Here is a 13,887-nt window from a genome sequence, read left to right on the forward strand (position 1 = left end):
AAGCATCAGTTCTTTGGTGCTTAGCCTTCTTCACAGTCCAACTCTCACATCCATACATGACCACAGGAAAAACCATAGCCTTGACTAGACGAACCTCTGTTGGCAAAGTAATGTCTCTGCTTTTGAATATGCTATCTAGGTTGGTCATAACTTTCCTTCCAAGGAGTAAGTGTCTTTTAATTTCATGGCTGCAGTCACCATCTGCAGTGATTTTGGAGCCCAGAAAAATAAAGTCTGACACTGTTTCCCCCCACCCCCCCACACATATCCATTCTTAGATTCTTTTCCCATATAGGTTATTACAGAATATTGAGTTTAGCTCCCTGTGCTATACAGTTAGTTCCTTGTTGACCATTTATTATATATATAGTAGTGTATGTATGTTAATCCCAAGTCATATAACTTTTATGAGCCTTTCTTATTAGCAAGATGGGGGTAAAATGGCTCAGAGGAATATGTGAGGGATAAATAAAGCAAATAGTTATCAATTTTTTTAACATTAGCAGTAAAACACTCATGTTTCTACTAGTGAAATTCTGTGTGGAACTGCAAGACACAAAACATATAAGCTGAGAATGACTCTGGTTGGCTCTATGGAGCCCCTCCTACTTGTGTGCTAGGACTCCTGTCCTCTGCTTTATTCCAGCGTGTGCCTTGAGCAGCTCTCCTACTGTCCCCCATACTAACATGTAGCATGCTCTACTAGATCATTCTTGCCACATGTAAACATGATGGAATTGTTCCCATCTTTAAACCAAACCACCAGCCCAAACCATCTTCCTTCACCCCACGCCCCCTGCAGTTATTATTAGCCCATTCCTGTCTTCTCTACAGCAAAATCCAGTAAGAGAGTTTCCTGTACATTCTGTCTCCATAATTTCTCCTCCAGTTCTTCTTAAAACCTCTCCAGTTGGGTCTTTGTTTCCACAACACCTCTGTGGCTCTATCCCAGATCACCAAAGACCTTTGAGTTGCCAGAAGTTATAGATGATTCTCAGGCACCATCTTTTTTTTTTTTTCCTTAAGGTATACTAAAATTTCTTTTTAAAAATTTAAAAATTCATTTTTTTATTGAATTGTAGTTGATTTACATTGTTTTAAGTTTTTAGCAAAGTGTTTCAGTTTTTTATACATATATATATATCCTTTTTCAGATTCTTTTTCATTATAGATTTTTATAAGATGTTGAATATAGTTCCCTGTGCTATATAGTAGATCCTTGTTGTTTATCTATTTTATATATAGTAGTAGGTATCTGTTTATTCCAAATTCCCAGTTCAACCCCCACCCTTTCCCCCTCAGTAACCGTAAGTTGGTTTTCTATGTCTGAGTCTATTAGGTAAATAAATTCATTTGTATCATTTTGTAAGATTCCATATATAAATGATATCTTATGATGTTTGTCTTTGACTTACCTCATTTAGCATGATTATCTCTAGATCCATCCATGTTGCTGCAAATGGCATTATTTCATTCTTTTTAATGACTGAGTAATATTCCATTGTGTGTGTGTGTATGTCACATCTTTTTTATCCATTCATCTGTCAATGGGCATTTAGGTTGCTTCCATTTCCCTGTGTTGACTGTTGTAAACAGTGCTGCTATGAACACTGGGGTATGCATCTCCAGGCAGCATCTTGCTTGGGCTGTAAGCTGCCTTAGCTACAGTTGATCACTCGAAGCATGTTCTTCACTAGTCCCTGGGGTACCACTTCCTCTGGGTTCTCTTTATTTCTCTGGCAGTTCCTCCTAAATCTTTTTTTCACAGAGTTCCTTCTCCTCCTCATGACCTCAAAATCTTTGAGTGTCACAGGGCTCAGTTCTCAATTTATACATGCTTAGCAGCCAGATAATCATGATGGTGTGATCACTCACTTAGAGCCAGACATCCTGGAATGTGAAGTCAAGTGGGCCTTAGAAAGCATCACTACGAACAAAGCTAGCAGAGGTGATGGAATTCCAGTTGAGCTATTTCAAATCCTGAAAGATGATGCTGTGAAAGTGCTGCACTCAATATGCCAGCAAATTTGGAAAACTCAGCAGTGGCCACAGGACTGGAAAAGGTCACTTTTCATTCCAAGCCCAAAGAAAGGCAATGTCAAAGAATGCTCAAACTACCGCACAATTGCACTCATCTCACACGCTAGTAAAGTAATGCTCAAAATTCTCCAAGCCAGGTTTCTGCAATACGTGAACTGTGAACTTCCAGATGTTCAAGCTGGTTTTAGAAAAGGGCAGAGGAACCAGAGATCAAATTTCCAACATCTACTGGATCATCAAAAAAGCAAGAGAGTTCCAGAAAAACATCAATTTCTGCTTTATTGACTATGCCAAAGCCTTTGACTGTGTGGATCACAAGAAACTGGAAAATTCTGAAAGAGATGAAAATACCAGGCCACCTGACCTGTCTTTTGAGAAACCTATATCCAGGTCAGGAAGCAACAGTTAAAACTGGACATGAACCAACAGACTGGTTCCAAATAGGAAAAGGAGTACGTCAAGGCTGTATATTGTCACCCTGCTTATTTAACTTCTATGCAGAGTATATCATGAGAAACACTGGGCTGGAAGCACAAGCTGGAATCAAGATTGCCGAGAGAAGTATCGATAACCTCAGATATGCAGATGACACCACCCTTATGACAGAAAGTGAAGAGGAACTAAAAAGCCTCTTGATGAAAGTGAAAGAGGAGAGTGAAAAAGTTGGCTTAAAGCTCAACATTCAGAAAACTAAAATCTTGACATCTGGTCCCATCACTTCATGGGAAATAGATGGGGAAACAGTGGAAACGGTGTCAGACTTTATTTTGGGGGGTTCCAAATTCACTGAAGATGGTGATTGCAGCCATGAAATTAAAAGATGCTTACTCCTTGGAAGGAAAGATATGACCAACCTGGATAGCATATTAAAAAGCAGAGACATTACTTTGCCAACAAAGGTCCATCTAGTCAAGTGTATGGTTTTTCCAGTGGTCATGTATAGATATGTGAAGAAAGCTGAGCACTGAAGAATTTATGCTTTTGAACTGTGGTGTTGGAGATGACTCTTGAGAGTCCCTTGGACTGCAAGGAGATCCAACCAGTCCATCCTAAAGGAGATCAGTCTTGGGTGTTCATTGGAAGGACTGATGCTGAAGCTGAAACTCCAATACTTTGGCCACTTCATGCGAAGAGTTGACTCATTGGAAAAGACCCTAATGCTGGGAGGGATTGGGGGCAGGAGGAGAAGGGGATGATAGAGGATGAGATGGCTGGATGATATCACCGACTTGATGGACATGGGTTTGGGTAAACTCCCGGAGTTGGTGATGGACAGGGAGGCCTGGTGTGCTGTGATTCATGAGGTCGCAAAGTGTCGGACATGACTGAGCAACTGAACTGAACTGAAGCAATAGGAAAGAGGGATTTATCTAATGCCATGATTTTTAATACCATTTATAAACTAACTCCCCAATTTCTATATCCCTTTCAGCCCTGTCTCCTAAAAGCCAGACTCTTATAGCCAACTGCTCACACAACAACTCTGTTTGGATGTCTAATAGACATCTCAAACTCATCATGTCTCAAAGCAAACTTTTTATTTTTCCTTGAAATCTGCCATTGTAAAGTTTCTCCCATTTCAATAGATGACAGTTACATGCTTTACATTACTCATCTCTAAAACCTTGGGATCATCTTTGACACATTGTTTGTTATCACACCCTATGTCCAACCCAATGGCAAATGCCATCGGCTCTACTTTCAAAAATATATACAATCTACCACTGCTTCTCACTATTTTACTGACACACTGAGTCTAGTCCAGCTCATCGTCCTCTCTCATATAGGCTAATTTAATAGCCTCCTGTCTCCTTACTTCCTCCTCCATTCAACTATTGTTTATTCTCAGGACAAGATCTAGATCGATCCTCTTAAAACATTAGTCATATCATATCTCTCGTCTGCTCAATATCTTCCAATAGCTTCCCATCTCAGAGTAAAAAGCAAAGTACTATTAAGGACCTAAGATCCTATACAATCTGTCTCCAGCAGATTAAGGTGGATATGTAGTGTTGATCAATTTCCTTATTCACCCCTGGTATGCTGGTCTGACTTCAGTCATCATCTCTTTGCTATTCCCCACGGTGAAATATGCACCCACCTGAGGACCTTTGTAGATGCTGCTCTCTCCACCTGGATCATTTTCCTCCTTTGTATTCACATGAATCCCTCCCTTCCTCTACCCCACCGCCGAGGTATCTAAGTGGATCATTCCGTCTCTTCAGAGAAGAGACCTTCTCAAAGATCTGAACCCAGTCTCTGAGAGATCAGAAAGAACCCTCCCATATCTCTTTATAGCCTCTTGGTTAGTGGTGGTGGTTTAGTCACTAAGTTGTGTCCAACTCTTGCGACGCCACAGACTGTAGCCGGCCAGGCTCCTCTGCCCATGGGATTTCCCAGGCAAGAATACTGGAGTGGGGTTGCCCTTTCCTCCAGGAGATCTTCCTGACCCAGGGATCAAACCTGTGTCCCCTGCATGGCCAGGCGGATTCTTTATCACTGAGCCTCTATGTGGATTTATTTTTATGGTACTTATCAAACCTGACATATTGTATATTTCTTTATTTACTTATTGTTTACTCTCACAAATACAAGCTATGGCACCAGAAGCTTTGTTTACCGTTATATTTACTAGCACTGAGTACAATGTCCAGAATGTAGTAGTGTCTCCGTAATTATCCGTTGAATAAGTGAATGAATGAATGAAGTGAAACTGACAGGCCAGGAGCCACATTCACTGTAATCTCCCTACCCCACCCCTGGCTGTGAATCCATTGTCTGGAGCCACAGAGCTGGTTTTATCCCTAGAGTGCTATCCCACCCTTCCTCTCAGGTCTTTGCTGCTGCTACTGCTAAGTCACTTCAGTTGTGTCCGACTCTGTGCGACCCCATAAATGGCAGCCCACCAGGCTCCCCCATCCCTGGGATTCTCCAGGCAAGAACACTGGAGTGGGTTGCCATTTCCTTCTGCATTGCATGAAGGTGAAAAATGAAAGTGAAGTCGCTCAGTCGTGTCCGACTCTTAGCGACCCCATGGACTGCAGCCTACCAGGCTCCTCCGTCCATGGGATTTTCCAGGCAAGAGTACTGGAGTAGGGTGCCATTGCCTTCTCCGCAGGTCTTTGCTACTTCATGGTAAACATCTCTGGTTCTTTCCACAGTTCTTTAAAAAAGATGGTGGCTCACAGCACTTCTGAGTTTCTTCACACTCCAGGATATAATCTATCTGGATTCACAGATCTGGATTTAGATTTCTGTCTGTTTTCTCATTGACTAAGAAAGGAACAAGGGAACTCTTCTAGGAAATGTGTGTCTTGAACTATATCTTACATGGGCATCTATATAGGTAAAAATTCATTGAGCTGTATACTTAAGTTTTATGATTTTTATTGAATATAGTTGATTTAGAATATCATATTAGTTTCAGGTATACAATATAGTGATTCAGTATTTTTACAGATTATACTCCACTTGAAGTTATTAAAAATCATGGCTATATTTCCCTGTGCTGGGCAATATATTCTTGTTGCTTATTTATTTTATACATAGTAGTTTTTATCTCTTAATTCCTACTCCTCCCTTGTCCCTCCCTCTGCCGTCTCCCCACTGGTAGCCACTAGTTTGTTTTCTATATCTGTGAGTCTGGTTCTGTTTTTTTTTTTTTTTTTTGGATTTGTCTTATTTTTTAGATTCCACAAATCAGTGATAAAATGGAATATTTGTTTTTCTCTGTTCAACACATTTCACTAAGTGTAATACTCTCTAGGTCCATCTACATGGTTGCAAATGGTGGGATTTCATTCTTTTTTATGGCTGAGTAGTATTCCATTGTGTATGTGTATAAGTATCTGTATATGTATATATGTGTGTGTATATATATGTGTACATCCTTCTTCATTCATCTGTTGAGGACACTTAAGTCGTTTCCATATCTTGGCTGTTGTAAATAATGCTGCAATGAACACTGGGGTACACATATCTTTTCAAACTAGTGTTTTCATTTTCTTCATACACACACACACACACACACACACACACACACACACACACACACCCTGGAGTGGAATTGCTGGATCACAGGGTAGTTCTATTTTTAGTTGTTTGAAGTACCTCCATACTGTTTTCCATAGTGACAAGATTTATGCATATGATTGTATTTAAATTATACTGCAATAAAAAATAAAAGAAAAAATAGTTTGGTTATGTTCATGGAACTACAATGTTTACATGCAATATTTTTTCCTGTTTGTATACTCTATATGAGAATTTGTATGCCAGCTCTGCATCGTCTTGTTGTGCTCTCTCTACCCTTGTAATCTGCACTCAGTTTTTCAAGGGACAAAGATAAGGGAGGGGTGTAGACTAGTCTCAGAGAAAGCTACAGACAATTACCCTCAGTTGAAAATAAACATAATAAAACTATAGAAGTCTAATTTTTGCAACTTGAGAGGGTTTTTTTCCGCAGCTATTCACTTCTAATCACTCTCACCTAATAAATGAATAGAATAGCTAATGTGATTAGACTAATTCACTATTCATCAAGAATATTAAATGAATAGAATATTTTGCATTTCACGAGTCACACATCTTGAGTATTTACCTGATATTACAATCAGATGTGTTAGATTTTCTCTCTGCTTCTGGGCCATAGCTCATGGATAATTATAGTGTTTAATTAGCCTCACACGCACTTGGCTCTCTGGTGTGGATGGAAATTACAGGACATAGAAGGAACAAATCAAAGGCTGTAAAGGGAAGTAGCCCTTTGCTGTGTCCCCTGGAGGCATCGAAGGGACCATGGGCAGCGCCAGGTGAATTGTATTATTCCACTTGAATAGAAAAGACATTGCTTTCACAAAGATTTTATAAGTACATTGAAAAAAATACAATGAGTGAGCATGAAATGGAGAAGAGGAAGAGAGTTTAATGTACTTTGATAAAGAGGACTTTCCCCCGTGATCATTTTTGAATGCCCCTTGCATTCAGTGAAATTGTAGAATCCTCAGTTGGTTAGAAGCTCTCTCTTAGCAAGCTGGACAGATAACTGCAGTGTCAGGCCCTCAAGCTCAGTGCCAGAGGTTCAGACGACTGTTGCTCAGTCCCTGAGTCCTGGAAGTACAATTAGACAGTTTGCTAGTTAAATGCCTAATTTCCCAAAGACATATAATTATTTGAACCAATCCAATCTCATCCCACAAACATATAATGAGTGTCTTTGCTGATAAGACATGGTGCTAAGTGCTATGGAAGAGAGATAAGTATTACAATGCCATACCCTCTAGGCTTGGACATGTGGGAGGAGAAAGGTGTCGAAAAGTACACGGTGGTTGCCTAGTAAGATGAGGCGCTGGGGGAGGCTCCAGGCAGGAGTGGGTCACGGGGTGGGGCAATCAGCAAATCTCTGATGATGAGGATGGTGCTTCAGATAGATCCTGAAGGATGGATGGAGTTTGGGGAAGTTGAGGTGAGGGTAGGCATGGCAGAGAGTCATAAGAACAAAGAGAGTTTGGAATCTAGTTCAGCTTGTGGAACAAAGGATAGGGAGGCAAAACATCCCTGATTTCCATCAAGAATGATGACACATGACCCAACTTTCTAATGCTTGAGATGAAAGAAAATACATAGCTCATTTGAATATCTTTCTTCTGTGAAGGCCTTCCTTTGTCCTCACCCTGATGTTGTAAGGGTTGAATTTGCTCTCTAAAGCAGCAGTCCCCATCCTTTTTGGCATCAGGGACCAGTTTCGTGCCAGACGGTTTTTCAATGGACCAGCACTGGTGTGAGGATGCTTTCAGGATGACTCAAGCTCATTACACTTACTGTGCACTTTGTTTCTCTTATATTTCCTCAGCTCCACTTCAGATCATCAGGCGTTAGATCCCAGAGGTTGCGGACCCCTTCTCTAAAGAGAGGTACAAGGTTATCCCAAGCCACATTCTTGCCACCGTAATATTTTCTACCAGAAAACAAAGTAGAGAAAATGTATGTTTTCTGATGTGTGATTGAAATTTTTACTCATTCAATAAATATTCCTTGACTACTTATTATGTTCCTGATAATATTAATTGAGGCTCTAGAACACAGCAGTGAAGTGACCAAGTCCCTGCTATCATGGGCTCTATATTTTAATGCAGTGATGGGAAATAAAACATCTATGATGTGTTACTTCATTTATCAGGAGGTGATAGTGCCGTGAAGAAAGTTAAAGAGGGTACAGGACATAGAGAGACCCAAGAGTGGTATTCTTTTATGGTAGGTTATTAGAGAAATTCTCTCTGTTATTACTTGAGCAGAGAAGAAAAGGAGGAGGAAATGAGTCTGATGGGTATTTGGAAGGAGAGCTACAGGAAGAGAATGTGCAAAGGCCCTGTGGATAGAGCACACTTGGCTTGTAAAGGAGGGTATTGTGGTGCAGTGGGGTGAGGACGAGCGGCCTCTCCTAAGATGCAAGCGGGCCAAGTCACGCAATGAAGACTTCAGCCTTTCCTCGGGGTGAGATGAGAAGCCACTGAAACATTGTCAGCAGAGAGATGGCACGACAGACATGATATTTAAAGGAGTCACTTCAACTACTGTGTGGTAAATAGATTGGAGTAGGAAGGTGAAATGAAGTGTTAGTTGCTCAGTCGTGTCCAACCTTTGCGACTCTATGGACTTTAGTTAGCCAGGCTCCTCTGTCCATGGGATTCACAGGCAAGCATACTGGAGTGGATAGCCATTCCCTTTTGCAGGGGGTCTTCCCAACCCAGAGATTGAAGGGGGGAGTATAAAGATAAAAATAGGGTGGTTAGGTGTCTATTGCAAAACTCCAGGCAGCATAGCTTGTTAGCAGTTGCTGTTTTGTTTAGTCGCTAAATTGTGTCTGACTTTTGACCCTACAGACTGTAGCCCACCAAGGTCCTTCTGGGCTTGGAATTTCTCAAGAATACTGGAGTGGGTTACCATTTCCTTTTCCAGGGGATCTTCCTGATCCAGGGATTGAACCCACGTCTCCCATATTGGCAGGTGGGTTCTATATCACTGGGCCACCAGGAACGCCCTTGTTAACAGTGGAGCTAAGCAACTGCCAGATTCTGTACATGTTTTAAAGGTGGAGCCAAGGGACTTTGACTCGGGGGTATGTAAGAGAAAAGGGAGTTAAACATGGTGGCGTTGCCATTGATTAAATCAAGGAGGACATGAAAAGAAAGACTTTGAGGAAGGTCAGAATCAAGTTTATTTTTAGAAGTGTTAAGTTGGATATTCTTATCGGACCAGAAGTGATGATGTTAAGGAAGCAATTGGGTATGTGAGTCAGGAATTCAAGGTGAGAGGTCTGAGCTTTGGGGATAAATTAGGGAGCCATCATGTAGAGATGGTACTTCAAACTCTAGGGTAAGGTGAGATCTCTGGGGAAGGCTTTAGATAAAGAGGTGAGGTTAGAGTGCTGGGCATCTTCAACATTTAGATGCTGGAGGATGAGGAGGAACCAACATAGCAGCTGATAGAGGCGTAGTCAGAGAGTTAGGAGGTTCAAGAAACTGGCTTCTCAGACCCTGGAATAGGAAATAGCAGCCCACTCCAGTATGCTTGCCTGGAAAATCCCGTGGATGGGGGAACCTGGTGGGCTATACCCTGTGGGGTCACTCAGATATGACTGAGGTACTGAGCACAGCACAGCACAGCATCTCAGAGAACAATGAAGAGGGGTTTAAGTTGGAGGGCAGAATCATCTCTTGGACAGACAGAAAAAAACTTTTGTGCGTACAACATAGCCACACACATGGAGTACAAAGCTGCCAAGTGTGGTAGGCAGAGTTCTCAGGTAGGTCCCAGGATTTCCTATGCCCCTCATGTGTGCACCCTGCATCAGTGCCAGAACATGGACTAGGACAGATTTTACTCCAGTGACTAGATGATTCTGCGTGGCACAGTGGATGGTCTGACCTCATCACACTGGCCCTTTAAAAGCAAAGAGTTTTCTCCAGCTGGTTGTAGAAAAGGAAGTCAGACAGACAGACTCCAGCTGCTCTGGAAGGGTACATGCATTACGTTCTGAATCGCTTATGAGGGCAGATAACAAGAAGCTGTCCGGGAGAGCAGTCCTTGGCTGACAGGTAACAGGAAAAGCAGCACCTCCATCCAGTGGCTCAAGGACATGGATTCTTCCAACAACCAGTGGTCTTGGAAGAAGACCCACAAGAGAACAGCAACCCAGGCGGTACCTCAATTTCAGCCCACTGAGACCCTGTGCAAAGAAATGAAGCCACGCTCTGCCCAGACTTCTGATGTGTAGAAACTTTGGAATGATATATTTGTGTTGTAAGATGTCACTTTTATAGTAATTTTTAATGCTGTAATAGAAAAGTAATATCCCATTGCAAGACCGAGGATTGAAAAGCTGTGATAAAAAGAGAGAACAAAGTAGGGGGGAAGGAGGAAGAAAGGAGGTGAGAGGAGGGAGGAGGGGGGGAGGGAGAGCGAGAGAAGAGAGAGGCTATAAAGAAATGCGCCCACATGAATAGTTTCAGGGAACTATTAATCATAAAGGAAATAACTCCTCTTTGCAGAGAAAGAAATTTAAAAAGAGAAACAATGATTTATTGCTAAATCCATGAGGGTTTCAGAGTAAATACTTGGCTAGTCCTGAAATCAAACTCCTCTGGCAGCTAGCTCATTTGGGGACTTGTACTTTCCTCTGTTCAGTATGTGATTCAGGGTTTTCTTTCTTCTTTTTGTTATTTTCTTATATTTATTTATTTATTTGGTTGTGGTGGTGGTGCTCAGTCATGTCCAACTGTTTGTGACTCCATGGACTGTAGCCCGCCAGGCTCCTCTGTCCATGGGATTTCCCAGGCAAGAATACTGGAGTCGGTTGCCATTTCCTACTTCAGGGGCTCTTCCTGACCAAGGGATTGAACCCACATTTCTTGTGTTTCCTGCTTGGCAGGCGAATTCTTTACCACTGAGCCACCCGAGAAGTTGGGTCTTAACTGTGGCACGTGAGATCTTTAGTAGTGGCATGTGAACTCTTGCTGTGGCATGTGGGACCTAGTTCCCTGACCAGGGATCAAACTCAGGTCCTCTGCATTGGGAGCATGGCAACTTAGCCACTGAACCACCAGGGAAGTCCCTGATTTAGGGCTTTCTCTCCAGAAGTCACAGGGGTCACAATTCCCACTTTTGCTCTCATCTTTGATTGTCTCCACAAATTTTTCTTTTTTCCAATATAGTCGACTTTGTGGTATGTTATTGACTTGGAGATCCAGCAGTCAGATCCCAAAGGGGAGAGTCTGCAGTCCATGCCACAGATTCCCTTTTTATGTGTTTAGAGCAAGTTTAGAGCAAGTCAAGGAGGTCACAGGAGCCCAAAGACCAGAGATTGGGTTTTGGCTGTATCTGTCTAGCTATGTGACCATAAAATGATGTTGATCTTGGAACCTCACCTGCAATTTGGGGAAAATTTCCAATTCTGACTTTTTTCTAATGCAGGGAGTGGTGACAATAAAGCAAGGAAAGTGAAATGTCACATAAAGTGTTATTACTATTTCAGCTTTGAGTATGTGCTCAGTAGCTCATGGTTTATTTTAATCCCAAAGGTTCTGCATTAAAGTCTGTTAGCACCCTAGTCACATAGGACCTACCCTGAAACATCACAATGTTAGGATATTTCTCCAAGTAATTAGAGGCATAGAGAGTTGGGGAATGAGATTGGTTGCCACTAGATAATATTATCATAAGGTAAAATTCCACTGCAATGAATATTATTACAGCACTATGTTTCAGTGCTATCTTGAAATGAGTGCTTTCTCTAATTATCTAAGACAAAAAAAAAAAAAAAAGCCTGAATAAGATAGTGAAGGGCCTTCTTTTATAGTGAAAGAATTTTTATTGTGATTTATCTGCAGGAGACGGAGAAAACTGGAATTGAGCTGTTTGTTCCTCTTTTGTCCTGCTTGAGTCAACATTAACCTTCAGAGTTTCTTTTCCCTCTTCCAATATTACAAGGGCTAAAACAATCCTTCATTTAACTTCCAAACCACCACCCAAATCGAGTGGTCGCGAGGAGGAAAGTAGAAGTGGAGAGAGTCAAAACACTTTCCTCTTAGGGAAGAGAAAGCACTTCTTTTAACCTTTCAACTTACTGAGGAGAGACTGGACATGCTATTTTATCTCCAGCTTCTGCAGATGGGAAAAGTAGCAACATATCCCAACAAAACCCCATCCTCTCTTCACAGAACAAAGACATAAAAGACAACCTCATAGCATTTTTTATAGGAAGACGATACTTTTGGAACACAGCACTGCTTGAAGTGTTGATAAAAGTATTTCATTTTCCAGGCAAAACAAGAGAAAAGATAAGGAAAGAATTTGATCTCTTCAGACTGTGTTTAGGGTCACGTTCATTCCTGGAACAGATATTAATTGAACACTTACACCACCAGGGCTACATTAGCACATAGGACAGGAAAAGCCTCTGCTAAGGTGGGGTGTGTGCTTGCACAGAGGGACAGGATGGAGGAACTGGCAGATAGACCGTATGTCAGGGGGTGGTAAGTGCTGCAAAAAAGCTGGGAGTGGATAGGGATGTGGAGGCGACAGCTGGAGGGGCAGTTGCTATTTACAAAGGGTGGCCAGTGAAGGGGGTGCTGATAAGGTGACACTTGAGCTGAGAACTGAAGAGAGTGTGGAGGAAGCAAGTCATGGAGCAATGTGAGGGGAAACCATCCCCAAGTGGGGACCAGCAGATGCAAGGGCCCTGAGCTGTGAGCAAGTTCAGCCTTCATTCATGCCTTCATTTATTCATTCATACAGTCTCTCGTTCATTCATTTTTTTTTCTCTTACAAGTAATAACTCAATGCCAGTTACGTTTTTCTAGGGAGCATCTTTTGGTGAAACTCGTACTATGTTTTGGTTAAGAAATGTATGTTTGTTGACCAGCAAATATATAATTTGGCATAGGAGGAAAGTTATTAGTTAGGCAATGTTCTCACCCTTAAAATGAATACAACCCAATCTAAGAGATAGACATACACAGATAAAGGTAGCACCACAGGAGCTTCAGGGGATTGGAGAATAGCTGGGTCTTGGGGAGAGAGATCTTAGTCCAGCCTTTTTTAAAGGAAAAAAATTTTTTTATTGATTTATACTGCTTTATAATGTTGTGTTAGTTTCTGCTGTACAACAACATGAATCAGTTCTCAGTTCAGTTCAGTTGCTCACTTGTATCTTACTCTTTGCGACCCCATGAACCACAGCATGCCAGGCCTCCCTGTCCATCACCAACTCCCGGAGTCCACCCAAACCCATGTCCATTGACTTGGTGATGCCATCCAACCATCTCATCACCTGTCGTCCCCTTCTCCTCTGACCCTCAACCTTTCCCAGCATCAGGGTCTTTTCAAATGAGTCAGCTCTTTGCATCAGGTGGCCAAAGTATTGGAGTTTCAGCTTCAGCATCAGTCCTTCCAATGAACACCCAGGACTGATCTCCTTTAGGACGGACTGGTTGGATCTCCTTGCAGTCCAAGGGACTCTCAAGATTCTTCTACAACACCACAGTTCAAAAGCATCAATTCTTTGGCACTCAGCTTTCTTCACAGTCCAACTCTCACATCCACACATGACCACTGGAAAAACCACAGCCTTGACTAGATGGACTTTTGTTGGCAAAGTAATGTCTTTGCTTTTTAATATGCTGTCTAGGTTGGTCATAACTTTCCTTCAAAAGAGTAAGCGTCTTTTAATTTCATGGCTGCAGTCACCATCTGCAGTGATTTTGGAACCCAAAAAAATAAAGTCAGCCACTGTTTCCACTGTTTCCCCATCTATTTGCCATGAAGTGATGGGACCGGATGCATGATCTT

The sequence above is a fragment of the Bison bison genome, unplaced genomic scaffold (assembly GCF_000754665.1).
Source record: "Bison bison bison isolate TAMUID 2011002044 unplaced genomic scaffold, Bison_UMD1.0 scf7180017864518, whole genome shotgun sequence".
Taxonomy (NCBI): Eukaryota; Metazoa; Chordata; class Mammalia; order Artiodactyla; family Bovidae; genus Bison; species Bison bison.